The following is a 14,761-nucleotide window of genomic DNA, read 5'->3' as shown; positions in this document are numbered from 1 at the left end:
GAGTGATGTTCCCGTTGGAGAATTGATTCTGGAAAAAAGTGTGGGATGCCTCTGAGCAGCAAGTTCAGTGGGCTAACACCAGTAATGTGCTTCACTTGATCAATTTAAAACTTCATGCAGCATTCAGGAAAGCAGTGACAGAGAACAATGGTCAGGCTGGCTGGGAAATTTCTGGTTGTTCTTTTTGTCCTGTGGGAATACACTGTCTGAGATATTTGGGAGGTCGTAGTCTTCTTTGAATTCCAGAAATTCAGATGAATTTCAGTATTTACTGTAGGCTATCAGTTCTGGTTTCTTCTAAATCATTTCAGGGAGTAACCAAAGTTAATGACTTTTTATGCAACTATTTCTGCACTCAGAAATATCCATGGTCTAGTGGTGTTTAGTAACCATGGAGAATACATGGAGAATAAAGCAAATTACTTTGGCTTGAAATTGAATTTTTCCAACACTGCACTGTAAATACCCCAAAAAAAAAAAAAAGCAATGGATGTATTGCAGTATAAATTACTTTAGAAAAAGGGTATATTTAAATATTCTCTTAATCCATGCCAAAAATATCTTCATGTTTGATATTCTGGAGGATTTTTTGTTGGCATTTTAGGTTTTGTTTAAATAGTTGGCTCTCCTTTTGAGTGTTGCTGGGCAGTTTACAGCAAGATCATGATTTGGGATTTTTCTTCCTCTTCCCCCCCACCTTTTCATGACCAACAAAGGGATGCTGTGGTTCTGTGAAACTGGGCATTGAAAATAGGTCTTTTGGGATGGATTGATCTAGCCTTGTCTGTAAGATCTATTGATTTGACATTATTTGCTGTGTTCTTCTTCAGGCTCGTGTATGGTTTGGTAAAATATTTCCTGGTGTTACAACGTTTATTTCTGCAGAGCAGGTTTTTGCATTCCAGAGAGGGTACAACATGCAGCTTTTTTTGGAGTGTGCCTTGAACTCCCATGGTGATTGAATTTAAATAGTTGCACCACTTCCTCACGCTGTAGCAGTGAGAGAACAGGCTTTGCAGGCTTCTAAAGTAAATAGATGTGCATTTTTATCTCTGTCTTCAAGCACATTTCCCTTGCTGTTTGTTTACTTAAGAATAAGTGTTTAGAAGAGCGTTAAAGACCAGTTTACAAATGGAACTGGTGCCTTCCCTGGGCAGGGATCCTTCCAAAACTCTCCTTATTCCTCTTAGATGGGGTTTTGGAACAAGGCTGTGTTTTTAGAGGTTGGTTCCTTGTTAGGCTTTTAATCCATGGGAAGTATGAAGAGTCTGTACTGGCAGATTGCACAGATAGAATTGATGGTGAACAACAACATGCAATTTAATTCATTATGGAATGACAAATATGCTCCTGAATTTTTTTTTAAGATCTCTGAAGGGATGGAAGAAGTCTGGGTAACTGATTCTGCACAAAGCTTTACTGTGTTTTTGGCAAATGAGAGAAGAATTATAATTAATTGTCGAGACAATTTACTCCGAGCCTTAGCTTAGGAGAGCAGTTTAAGATGCACATACAGTGCTGAATCAGGAGGATGTTAATCCATACTCCAGCATATTTGTAATTAATTCTGAAAGAAGCCATTATTACATGCAAATCAAATCCATTTCTGTGTAATTTATGTTCATCGGGGTTATTCCGTTCTGAATTTTGCAACTTAATTAAGAGGATATGATAATCCTGAGAAATGACAACTTGGCTGTGACAGGAGAGTTTTCTGCTGGAGAAAGGCAGAGGTTTTTTTCTATTTTATGACCAACATGCAGTGCACAGCCCTGGCTGGGCAGAGAAAGCCATCTTTAAACACATTTACAGTGATGCAAAAGACTGTTGAAACAGAAGTCCACCTGCACTTCTAGGAATGCCAGACTGCTTTATTTTTTGTGTTGAACAAGAAGATTTAGATTTACATGGCAGCAAGTGGTTGTCATCCCTGGTGTAGTCAGTCTGCCCTACTGCTAAATGATTCCTTCCATGACTCTGAAGTTTATGCCTCTGTGTGTAAGTGCCACCTCAACCCTTTGTAAGTAATATAAGGCATTTATCATAAATGTCACATGAATAATGAAAGAGTTAATGGGCAACCAGAAGCCTAATTAGTGCCATTTATAACATTTGTGGCAGGCAATGAGCGTTAAGGAAAGGAGAGTCCAGTTTGGCAGGGGGCAAAATGAGAGGCAGAGCAGATGTTTCAGTCATGTTTCAGGAGGTTTGGTGTCTTGGGGTCATGGAGATGAGGGAAACCTCAGTCTGGAAGGACAGGTTTGACAGGAAGATAGATCCTTGCTTTGGAGAGCATGAGGTAGGAGAAGACAAGGCATCATTTCTTCTTGTGTACTTAAAGTCTGGAATCTTCTAAAGGGGGTAAAACTTCAATCTCAGCTATGAAGCATTGGAATAATTCAGGTTTGGAGTTGCTGCATGTTGAGCAGAAGAAATAAAAGATATGTACAAAACAGGAAGAAAAAGTGCTGTCTTGCTCCAGCAGATAAATGGAGTAGGGAATACCTGGAACAGCTGGAATTGTATCGTATGGCTGAGTTTTTGTCAAGTGTGCAGTTCCTGATTTGTCCAACCTGTACAACTAATTTTAACATAAGACTTCAGAGATGAACATTACACTTGCCCTCGGAAGCAGTGCTCACAGAGTCTCCATGGAAATTTCTGACAGTGTGTGGTTTTGCTCCTCCGTGCTTCCAACCCAGCCGTGGTTTTTGTGATAAAAATTGTAAAGTGTGTAGTGGCTTTCCTACATATAGAGCACAGGGCAAATGTACTGGGAAAGTGCATTTGGAGTAGTTTTAGAGCTGAAGGAGGGAGGTAGAGACAGCTGTCAATAGATGTGCATTTTCATAAGCAATTGAACAGATGCCAATTCATGTGGTTTTTTTTCTTAGCTTTGATGAACAATCAGAAAAGAAGGATGGTTGTGATTTGGTTGTTAGAACTGAGATTGTACAGCTTGCCCTATTCGTTATTTTTCACTATTTTATTTGATGTTTCCTTCGATCTTGATATCAGCCTGATTAAAATGATAGAGAAAAGTAAAGCAACATATTAGGCCAAGCGCTAAAAATTGCAGTTTCCATTAGAAAGGGATTAAAAAATTGCAGCCATCACTGATTTCTTTGTAGGTCATTGATAACTATTCAGTTTTATTTCTATACTATAACTGCTCAGGTTTGTAACAGTTCAGAGCTCTGCCTTGAGACATGACTTCAAGAATCCTTGAAGGTGGGGTTGTGTTGAGGACTTGCTTTGATGACATCAACAACTCTAACCATCATCAAGTAATCCATTAATCTGGAAGGCCTATTTTAACTCAGAATAGGGGTTTTTGGAGGGTTTAGTGTGGTAGGATAGAGATTGTCTTTCTGTGTGAACCCCCAGTGGATTATTACCTGTTGGCTCTTGTTGTCCCCAGGAGGGTGCAGCTGTTCTGCAGGTGTTCCCTGATGTGCCATGTGGGGATTTTTCCTGTCACACAAACAATAATGTTCCAATATCAATACTCAGACAGCCAAGTTAATTCTGCAATATTTTACCAGAACAATGCATTTGTTCTCTAAATGAGGCATTGCAGTTTGTGTTATTGTGCCATAAAATCTCTTATTTTTCCAGATAAATTGAAATGTTATTGTCTTCAGAATAGCATGGCTGCTTATTTACATTCCAGTTAAAATGTAAACTAGATAAACCTGGTGAATTATTCATTTAAAAATAAAAACAAAAGGGAAAAATTCAAGGTTTAGTTTGAGTATCAAAACCAGAGATAGTAATAGAAGAAATTTCATAATTTTGCTGCAGAACTCTTCAGCTGGTACTTGTACTAAAACATGCAAAATGGTCTTTATTGTAACTGCCTGTATTTCTATATCCTCAAAAGCTTATACAATTTACTAGTACAAACTTTTAATTAACTGGTTTTGGGTGGAAAAGAAACATTTTATTACAGACAGCATTATTTTATCTTTGTATTTAAGATACCTGTTCTCTGACTGCATGTAAGAAGTAGCAATAAGCATTTAGTGAGACATTTAAAATATCTGAAATATTAAAAAAACATAACCCACCCTCATACACAAATAACTTCAGATTCATATTTAGCAATAGGTTACTGGTTTTATTCCAGTAAGCACTTTATACAAACTTCAAAACTGCTGTGGGAAGCAGACTTTGAGCTTTATTGTTGTAACTTAGACTCTAGTAATTATGAATATTTTTAGCAATGTTATGCCTTACATTGGTATGCAGTGGCTGAGTGAATTAGGGGTTTTACAAAGCCAGCTATTACTGATTTCAATCCTTTCAGCAATAGAGAAACCTTCCCATCCTCAGATAATCTTTATTAATTACCCCGTGGCTGCATTTTCTCTTATTTCTAGTGTGAACTTCGCTCTCTTCTACCACCAGATAGAAATCTAAATCTATTTTTTTTTTCAGGCAGGCTCATGGGGACCAGGATATTTTTTTTCTCTCTTGGAAATCAGTGGAGGCTTTGTTAATGGCTTTCTGTTAACAGGGATTTTCATGTTGCAGCTGAAAGTTTGCTCATCTCCTCCCAGAAGTGTGGACACCAGCTCCATGCAGGGCTTAATGAGAGTGCTGTGTGTAGGAGGAAGAAAGCAAACCCAGCATTATCTGTACATTTCTGGGGGCTGGATTTAGCTCTCACACTTAGGCCTTTCAGGGGGACCAGCAGAGTCAGTAGTTCAATGTCTTTCTTGCAGAAGGAATTTTTGTTGGCTTGGCAGCTTGGCTGCTGCTCCTGCCCAGCCAGGGAGCCTCCCTTTTGGCAGGAGAAGAACCAGGCTGGGAGCTGCTGTGTTCCTAGACAGCACCAACTTTGGGGCTTGGATCAACTCTATAAATGTCTTTTTAATGAGGAGGGACTTGCCAAAGCTGCAGCAGCACTGCAGTGCTTGAGCTTCTAGAGAGAGAGTCCCTGGCCAGGGCAGGGCTTGGAACTGGATGGTCTTTGGTTCCTTCCAACCCAAACCAGTGTAGGATTTTATATATATATATACACACAGCACTAGTCTGGGCACCATTATTGTTAAATCTGTATAGTTCATTGACACACAGTTTGAGTTAATCAACCATTAGAGGATAAAGCTGATTTCTATTAACCAGTTCCTTGTCATCCTCTTGGTGACATCTGTAAGTCATCCTATTAAGCACAAGCAAGCCCCTGATGCTGCTTAAAATGCAAGCTCTCAGAGTCCAAAGAAAACTTTCTTCCTGTGTTGCTTTTGGGATTCTCCTGCTGAAGTGTAGCTGCAGATGTACTGAAGAGCTGGGACAATGGGCTCTTGGAAAAAGAGCAGCTGTGGTCCCAGTGTTGAGCAGCCTGGTGTATCTGTGCAGCATCTGACCGAGTGAATTCATTTTTCACTCGATGGAGAGCTGTTTTACTTTCTTTCCACTTAAACTCAGTGATTGAAGCTTTGGGTTTGTTTATTTTCTTTTTCTTATTTTGTGTTTTTAGTGGATGGTGGCAGCTGAATGAAATCATTGTGCCCTCAAAGTGCTTTGCATGTGCACAAACCCACTGTACAAAACTGTTTCTGATCGTTCTTTTTATCTGCTTTTCACTTGCATCCTCTAACCCGTAGGATGTGATGCTGTTCTAAATGTGCCAGTGTGATCGTAAAAAAAAGAGGAACAAATCTTGTTTAATTTTTAAAATACATTATTAAGACTGTTAGCTTTTTGGCATAGATGGAAACGGGCAGACAAAAAATAATTTGGTTCTTCGAGGAGCTCAGTTATTCACACATAAGCGAATAATATGCTTTAAAATAAGACTGAAGAGCAGACCAGAATGAAAGCACTTTGCTTTCATTCTGGTGAAGCACAGTGAGCAAAACTGGGAAGCATTTTCCTTTAGCCCTGACCCTCCATGAGGTGTGTATTGGGCTTCTGATTCCCTGAAATTTAACAAGTAGCTCTTTGAAACTCAGAGCTGATTGTTAAGCTTCTTTGAAAGGAGAATTTGCAAGGAATTGTGATGATCATGGCAGCAACAGCCAGAATTAGCTGTGTGTCCATTCAGTCCTCCATTTTCAGTTTTAGGGCATTTTGGCCTGGATGCCACAGTATTTTAGGAGAATTTCCTGACATTCCTATCCTGAGGGATTCTGCCAAAGCTCACGGGACTATGTGTGGAGTGTGGAGATACCACAGGGAGCTTTCTGACTCCTAGTGAGCAGGAAAACCACTATTTCCCCTAATTCCTACTACAAAATCCTCTAAAAATAGCAAATTTCTATCAAGTTAAGCTGCTTAGTATAAACAGCCAGTTCTTGGCCACCAAGAAGCCATCCAGTGGCATCCTTGGCCATGTCATGATTCACACCAAGCCCAGCTCTGCATGGTCTTCACTTGTGCAGAAATCTGTCCATCCTCTCTTCAAATAACACTGGAACAATGCATCTCTTCCATTTCCAGCTCTTTGGTGCTGCGGTTAAATATTAAAACTAACACCAAAAAAATAAATGCCATTTTTGTGGTGTGGTTGGGTGATTACCAGAAGACATTATATTAAAATTAATTTCCCCGAAGCCCGTTGGCTTTTTTTAGTCTCTGGATACTATGGAAACCTGGTTGCTGGAATGGAGCTATATGAAAAACACTACTTGTGCCTGGTATTTTGGGGAAGAAAATACCATTTCTTTTAATTGAGGGATGTTTTGCTACAAACCTGGAAAACTGCAGGTGGAGGGAAGCAGATAAGTTGTTTGAAAGGAGCTGAAAAACTCCTATTGTCAAGGACAGAACTCACCTAAAAATCTAGAATTTTTCCTTCTTTCTTTTTTTCCTTTCTCCTATTTTTGGGGGGGATTGGGGCATTGAAAGCATCTTAAAAGCAGGAGAAATGCTGTTGTAGGGAGTTACATGTCTGTGTATATGGCTTCTTAATTTATTTGTGGAGTTTTCTTTTTCCTATCCTGATTGCCTGCTCTGGCAATCAATTCATGTGGCACTGAAACACTCCGTTCAGCTGCTGGTTGTGTTTCATGAACCACAAGTCTGTGCAGAGGTTGAAAGGAAGATTATAAACATCTATTAATCACATGTTTCATGAGCAGGAGCCTTCCCCTCTCTCCCTATCCTGCAAATTCAAGTTTTCTGAAAAAACAGCTTCACCCATGGACTTGGTAAATATATCTTTGCTATTGTCTCCAAATCTGAAAAAGCAAATGAGAGCTCTGTAGCTATTCATTTAGGTTTTTTGGTAGGATTTCCTCAGTGTCATCCTCTTTGAACCTTTTCTGTGGAATGAGGTTCCTAAACTGTTCTTGAGGTTTCAGAGGGGTTAAATAAATCCCTTCGTGTTGGTACACACAGCAGGCTCCCCACTGCTTCTGTGTGGGTGCTAAGAGCTGCAGAAACACTTGATTTAAGGAAATTCTGAGCTTCTGGGTCTGATCTAGCAGAAGCTCTGCATTCCTTTGATTATTATTATTGCTTTTACATCCAATCTCTAGCATTTGTCCTCTGCAGAAGAGTGGGTTCAGATTTAATCCATTAATTGCTTAAAAAAAGCAGGAGAAGGCTTCCTTCCCCACTGCTATTCTCCTCCTGCTAAGCTTGCTGATGGTAAATACGTGGGAATATGCAGTGTTGGAGTAATGCTGAGCTTGATCCCAATAAATGGTGGCCATCCCACTCAGAGCTGCTGTGCTCCTCTGAAATTACTGTGCAACTGTGCAGGAGACCAATGAGGGAGAAGGTGGCTTTCCAAGGGATCCCTGCCTTCTTTTGTTCCTCTACCTTCAAAGCCTTTCCCATGGCTTGTGACCGTGGGGCTCAGAAAATTCATCTAATAAGCAAATATAAATGTACTTTAAATCAATCAGATTAGAAATAGCATTTTATATCCTGTTGTGCCACTGATGGGAATCTTCAGAGATTCATGTATACAGCAATGAAGGACAATAATCCTTTTCTCACTCCCTCATGTTTGCCTCACAGATTCTGGTAGCTGTATGGGGAGCTGGGTTACTGGTTCTCCTCATCTTGTGGTACAAAGTTTTCACTTGTTAGACAAACATTATTTCTCTGTGGGCAAAATAGGATCTCCTGTGTTGTCTTCATGGCCAAGTGGCAACTGTTCTGTTCTGCCTTCTGGATGTGGTTGGACTTGAGGGGCTGTGAGGGCTTTGCTGGTCAGAGCACTGAGAACTGTCCTAGCAAACACATGGAAGTTCCTCAAAAATGGGTATACAGGATGATAGGATAAGAGTAGGTGACTAAGTGTTCCTTTATTTGCTGGTGAAGAGAAAAGTTGAAAGCATAGAAGTACATAAAAAGAAGTAGTGGAAGAATTTATTTGAGGTCTGGTACAAAAAGGGTTGGTTCTGGACAAATATTGTGTTGTTTAGATGCTCACTGGGATATGGGAGAGAATTAAGGGAGAATCATGGCAATCCTGGGCAGAGGAAGTCATTGCAGAGAGAAAATTCACCATGAAATGCCCAAGACTGACCAGTTTATTAATTGCTGAAGAATTGGCATTAAGGGTGGCAGAAAAGCCTTTTGATAAAGATAAAGCTTAGACTTGTACTGGTGTCATACCAAAATGTGGTAACCCCTCATATCCACATCAAGTAGGTGAGGAGATGTGGTTTGGATTCCCCAAAAAGGGTCTACAAGGCAAATACCAAAGTCTTGTGCTAACTAGGTTGTGTTTTATTAGAAACAAATGCAAGCAGCAAAATCATAGAATCCTTTTTTATTTCACCACATCGATCTCCCTAGTATTTTGTTATTACTGCAATTCCTCCTTCCAGAACTGTTCTCCAAACAGCTGCTGTTGTTTTTAATGCACTCAACCCATGGCTTTTCAGTGCTAGATAGATTTGTGAGAGGCTGTGGTCATTGCTGACAGACTTGTGAGTTGTTGACTGCATCTGATGTATTTATTTACACTGAGGGTGATTATGGCCCACTTCAACTGCTGAATTAAAGAGAGAATTGTTTTTAAATGACCAGCAAAACATCCCTTGTAATAATTTTGTAAAATTATTGGGTTTTTTAATATCTAAATGTGCCTTATTGACTGCTGATTTTGGAGCTGGCTTGTATGAAAACAGGTAGTTTGGGGATGGAATTGAAGATGTGTTTTGTCAGGGAGAAGCTGTTTGGTTCCCACAATTCCCTGTGCATTTTAATAATATTTGCAAATTTTTAATAGAAATCACGTGCACACCTAAAAAAAGTGGTGGTTCTTCAGAGCTGGAAATGATGTAGGAATTTTCATCTCCAGCTCTCATTTTCCTGCAATTTTTTTCAATGTTTCTTCTCTGTGTCCCCAGCAAACATCTTCAGAAGTGCTGTTCAGAACTTCTGTTCTTTTGCCCCTTTCTTGTGGCGTGGGCCCAAATCTGGGTGCTTGGCCTTCTTCCTGTTGGGTCTCCCCAAGGTGTTGCTCAAGGTGGTTTTCTCTGGAAAAGTTTCATTCCACGTGTAAAGGTGTGAAATCCTCAGGACTGAGACCTGATGCTTCTCAGAAGGTAGAGAAGCTGCCCATGCCTGACTGGTAGCAAATAAAGCAAAACTGGGCAACTGCTGCCAGTTTAAGCCATGATGTCCTCTGTCCCTTCTCCCAGGGAGCAGGACAGGAGGAAATGGCCTCAGGTTGGACCAGGGGAGGTTTGGATTGGATATTAGGCAAAATATCTGCCCAGAAGGAAGGGACTGGAACAGACTGCAGTGGTGGAGTCACCGTTGCCTGGTGGATTTAGAAGCCTGGGAGATGTGGCATTTGGGGACACAGGTCAGTGGTGGCCTTGGCAGGGCTGGGTTGGTGGTTGGACTCAGTGATCTGAGAGGGTTTTCCTGCCTAAACCATTCTCTGGTTCTGTCCTCACAAAGAAGTTGGGATAACTTGTGGTGTTTGGGATTTTGGTGAAGCAGTTCCAGCTTTCTGAAGTTACCAATCCAAGTGCTGATGTTTCAGCTGCTTCACTGGAAACACAGGATTCAGAACATTCCCATGGTGGAGAAATCCTCTGATGATTTCATGTGGTGGTCAGATCCTCTCTGAACTATTCAAATGCACCTAGAGCAGCTACAATAAATCTTGTCATTCAGGCACTGACTTTTTTCGGGTCCTTTTTTGAGGGAGGTTAAAATGAAAGTTAGATTAATTTTGGATAGATTAGGATCTGTTAATATTGACTCTCACTGGAATAGAAAGATTGTATGGATAGGTTTTTCCATCTCTGAAGGGATGATGTAGTCGGTAAATTCTTGTCTTTAACCTTAGAAAACAGGGAAGGGTTTGTGACATAAAAATGTGAACTGGTACAGCATTTGACATTGTTGTAAAACTCACCAAGAATACATTTTGCAAACAGGAATATTGTCACCTTCCTAACACTACAGGGGAATTTTTAATGAGTGAAATTCCTCCTTCATTTGCATACTAACCCATATCTAATTGCTCGATTACTATTGAAGCTTCAGCTTGACTCTCTGAATATTAAAAAACATTTGATATTTTAAGTAGTTTGATATTCTCTGTTTTGCTGCTTTTAATGTACAAATGAATGTCATTAATCCAATTTACATATTTCTAAGGACCTTTTGATGTAGCAAGATGTAAAAGTTGTTTATTTTTAATTTTTTTTTCTTTAGGGATGATCTTATATGCAAAAATGCTGCTGCCAGGCAATTATCCACCCAGAGAGTTGTAACACAGTTACTCATAATCAGCATCAGATCAGTGACATTGCTGGCAGTTTTTGGGAGATTTATGACCCATTCTAAGCATTAACTTTCAAACTGCCATGATTGTGCAAATCCTCATTTTAGAAAACTCGAATTCTTACTTATTTGTCTCCATGGAAGAAATATCAGTGGTTTGTTCTTTTTTGCTTTTGGTCTTTGTTTTAGTGATTTGGTTTTGTTTTTATTTTCCCTTCTAATATCTCAATTTTATTATATCCTATAGACAACAAACATTTTCCCCCCCTTCTGATTTTGGTTTCCAGTCCATAGGGATCCGGATAAAGAAGTGCTGCCTTCAATAAAATATGCCATGTTTGCACAGCAACTTCTTTATTGCTCTGCAATAATATCTTTGGGAGAAGTGTCACTTTTGAATTATTATTTTAATTTGTTTTGATTCACGTTGGTTCGTATTCTCTCCCGTGCACACAGGAGGGAACCACAAAGTTTACTCTGAAAACTGCCCCGTTACATTGACAGACATTAAAAATCACTTTGTCTGTAGTTGTGGGAAGGTTCCTGCCTGTCTGGTCCTTCATATCCTTAATATCAAATGGCATCTTTCGTCTGCAGACTTGAGAATTTGCTTTCTGTGGAATCTGGAGTGATGTGTGCAAGCTCAGGCTCAATAACCCATTCCCAATGGATTCCCTGCTCCCTGCAATTCCTGTCTGCTTCTAGCACCTGAAGGGGTTGATTTTATTTGATGCTTTCAACATAGATAATCTGTATTTACAAGGTTTTGTAAGATCCAGTCTCACTGCCCTCTACTCATCTTTGATAAGTTCAACTTGGAGTGTTTCACTCTGATTTGGAGTAAGATCCTCCAAGCAGTAGTGGCTGAGCTGCTATCAGACAGGCAGAGAGACCAAAAATAGATAAAATGTAATCCCAGCACACTTCTCTTCTCTTTGTCAATCTTCTTGCTAACGAGAAAAAAAGAATCAGGAAGGAAAACCCTTACAAATGTAATCCCAAAAGTTGAAGGAGATGGGGAGAAAACAAGAAAATGGGAAAAAATGTGATTACAAATTGGTTTTTTTTTCTATCATCAGCCTACTGAGACATTTTGATCCAATGGTTTAACAGACTGTGAGGTGTTTTGTGATGCAGAATAAAGCTTCAATATATCAATCTGAGGATCAACTTTGTATTTGCAAGCTAACAGCTTTGCTGAATGGCTCTGTTGGGATTTTAGGATATATTAGGAGTGGTTAAAGGAAGAAGGTTATACTTAGACTTGGAATTACAGAACCTCATTTAAAATGTAATGTGTACTAAACTTACTGTGCAATGCGTAAAATGCACAGCAACTTTCAATAAGGAATAAAGACCAAGAGCTATCCAAATCAAAATAAAACAGTAATTTTTTTCTTCAAAAACTTCACAGATACGATTGTTTTCTTAAGAACTCCAGAGCACAGCTGGGCAGTAAACAAGGGCTTGGTTTTCCTAGGTGAGGCACACAAATGCTCAGAAGACATTCCAGGCAGGAATGTAAGTTGAGCTGGATAAATCCAGTCCATATGCTTCCACATAAATACCAGTAGGAAGGCAATGGCAGTACATGTTTTGAAAAATCAAACATTAGAAAATTGTCAGATTTATGGCTTTGTATCAAGGCACTGAATCACTCAAAGATTATCAACAGTAAAATATGTGAGTTAGGCCAGGAACATATTGTTTATATGTGGAAAACAGCATAAATCCAGCACTTTCTAACATCTGGGAATCCTGGCCAATCTTTACAAAATAATTTTGGTTTTACAAATCCCTCCCTTTCTGGAGGAATTCTTAAAAAGGTGAAACCATTGATTGCACTCATTGAAATGTCATTCCCCCATGTCTTGTCATCTTGTCCTTAGTGCCAGATGGCCCTTGGGTTCCTCTGTCAGGGGCTGGAGACAACCCTGAGCTTACAGCAGAGATGTCCAAGTTGTGCTCCTTAGTTCAACGGCAAAATAAGCTTCATAACCCAAGGATATTGAGAGAGCAGGTCTGGAGCAATGAGAGCCCAGCTCCCTGAAGTGCTGCCACATTTTCCAGGCATTCCCAGGGCCGTGTGGTTGGGAGAGATCCCTTTTCTCTGAAAGTTCCTAACACCAGTGGTAGCCTGAGCTGGATGGAGCTGCCTCAGCCACCATATGTATCCATCTCTTCGGGCTGTTCATGTTTTGTGGCAGCTTTGGCAGCCTGCCGGGATTCCTCTGAGTAATGCAAGTGGTGGGGAATAATAATAATAATAATCACATTAACCCTTTGGTTTCTCAGCCAACCAGGAGGGGGATTTGGGGGAGCAGAGCTTCCCCTGCCCCCCTTTCTCTGTGCCACTCCAAAAATGCACCAGTGAGGATGTGCTGGGAAGCCTAAATAGACACGGGGATATGAATAAGCTTTCTAAGGAGGTGAGAGTATAAAAAAGGAAGATGATATGATTCTTCCTCTGACAATTTTTTTCCAGCAGTTTGAAAAATATAAAGAGTGATTCGTTATTTTCCCCTGTTCCACTTCACTCCCAAGGTCAGGTAAGAGTGGCAACCACAGTGGTTAATGCTGACAACCTTTTTCCATCCTTGTCTCTCCCTTACAAGGGAGAGATTTGCAGTGGCAATATAATACAGCACTGTGAGCTTTTTTCCTTGGCTGAGCCAAAAGATTCCCAACTTCTGCATGGAGTGATTGCCAGAGTGTCAGAGGACACTAATCCTGCTCCCAGAGCTGGGGCTGGGGATGGCTGAGCTGTGGTAGCATTATTAAAATATTGACAGCACATCACTGCCTTGGGGATTGGACAACTGCATTTTGATAAAGACAGGGCAGAGGAAGGATGGATGAACTGTTCTGATGTGGGGAAATGAGCAAGAAGAGAGAAGCATATGGGATTGAATTTCCAGGGAAATGAGCAGAAGACCACAGACGCTAATTTTGATGACTGACACTGCTGATACACAAATCAGCTCTGTCAGGTTATGAAAATTTTCATCAGATTCCTGGTCTGGTGGAAGGTGTCCATGGTCTGATGAATGTGTCTCCCCCATGGCAGGGCAGCTGGAACTAAATGACCTTTAAGATCCCTCCCAACCCAGACCATTCTATGATTCCATGCTTATTTGAGATCTCTGCAAAGAGCTCTGCCAGATACCCTTTAGCTGGAAGCTGCAGATTTTTTTGCTGGAAAATGCAGATTTTAGGCTGAGCTGCTGCTAACTGTGCTCAATGTGGGAAAGGAAGGTCCCTGTGGTTGCTGTGCTGCCACCTCCCATGGCCTGCTGGGGATCAGCCCTTCAGCCCTCCATGTCCTCAGGCTGGTTAATGAGCTTCCCTGGGCTTCCTGCCTGGCAGCAAACAATGCCTCTTCACCAGCTCTCGAGTCACCACTAATTGAAGCAGCACAATTATCAAATTCTTGGACTCGTTCCACAGCTGAAATAAAACAGCTGTGTTATAATGTTATGATCAAATTCTTTCACTGTTATATGACCTAATAAATTAACGGGTGGGAATCGAGCATTTGTGACTCAGTTTGTCACTAAAATATCCTAATTCCGTCAATGGTCCTTTTGGATAAATTTCACTGAGTGGGGACTGGTTTGCTTGGTCTGAAAAGAAACTTGGCTGCTCCATGCCATCCGTTCCAGGAGGGCTGGGTTGGTGGTCTCTGGGATACAGAAAAGTAGCAAAAAAAAAATAGAAATAATGAAATTTCTGCAAAGAATTGGCTTCACAGAGAAGTGCTGCCTCATCAGTTTAGTGAGAGACACAGGTCAGCTCCTGAGAGCTCTCAGAATTGTCCTGGGGTGGTGTCCAAGGAGCTGTCTGGAAACTCTTTATGTGGATTGATGGCTCTGGATAAAGAGTAACCCAGCACGAGGTAGGATGACCCTTGCTAGAACAAGCTCGAGGCTGAAAACCAATTCCAGAGCAATACCTGCTTTGCAAAATTTAAAGATTCTTCTTAATTAAGCTAAACAGAACTTCTCTTTGCCTGTTCACGTATTTTTATTTGCTCTGAGACTGGAAATTTAGC

General features: G+C 40.5%; 1 protein-coding gene across 3 annotated transcripts in view; it reads left to right on the top strand.

The window, feature by feature from the left end:
• The window catches only part of SHANK2 (SH3 and multiple ankyrin repeat domains 2), a 278,447-nt gene that overhangs the window by 164,541 nt on the left and 99,145 nt on the right, over positions 1-14,761 (top strand). The gene's annotated exons all lie outside the window — the stretch shown is intronic.

The sequence above is a fragment of the Lichenostomus cassidix genome, chromosome 5 (genome assembly GCF_008360975.1).
Source record: "Lichenostomus cassidix isolate B80296 chromosome 5, HeHo_3.0, whole genome shotgun sequence".
Lineage (NCBI taxonomy): Eukaryota > Metazoa > Chordata > Aves > Passeriformes > Meliphagidae > Lichenostomus > Lichenostomus cassidix.
The sequence above is the reverse complement of the archived record's forward strand: the minus strand, read 5'-3'. Positions and strand labels throughout refer to the sequence as shown.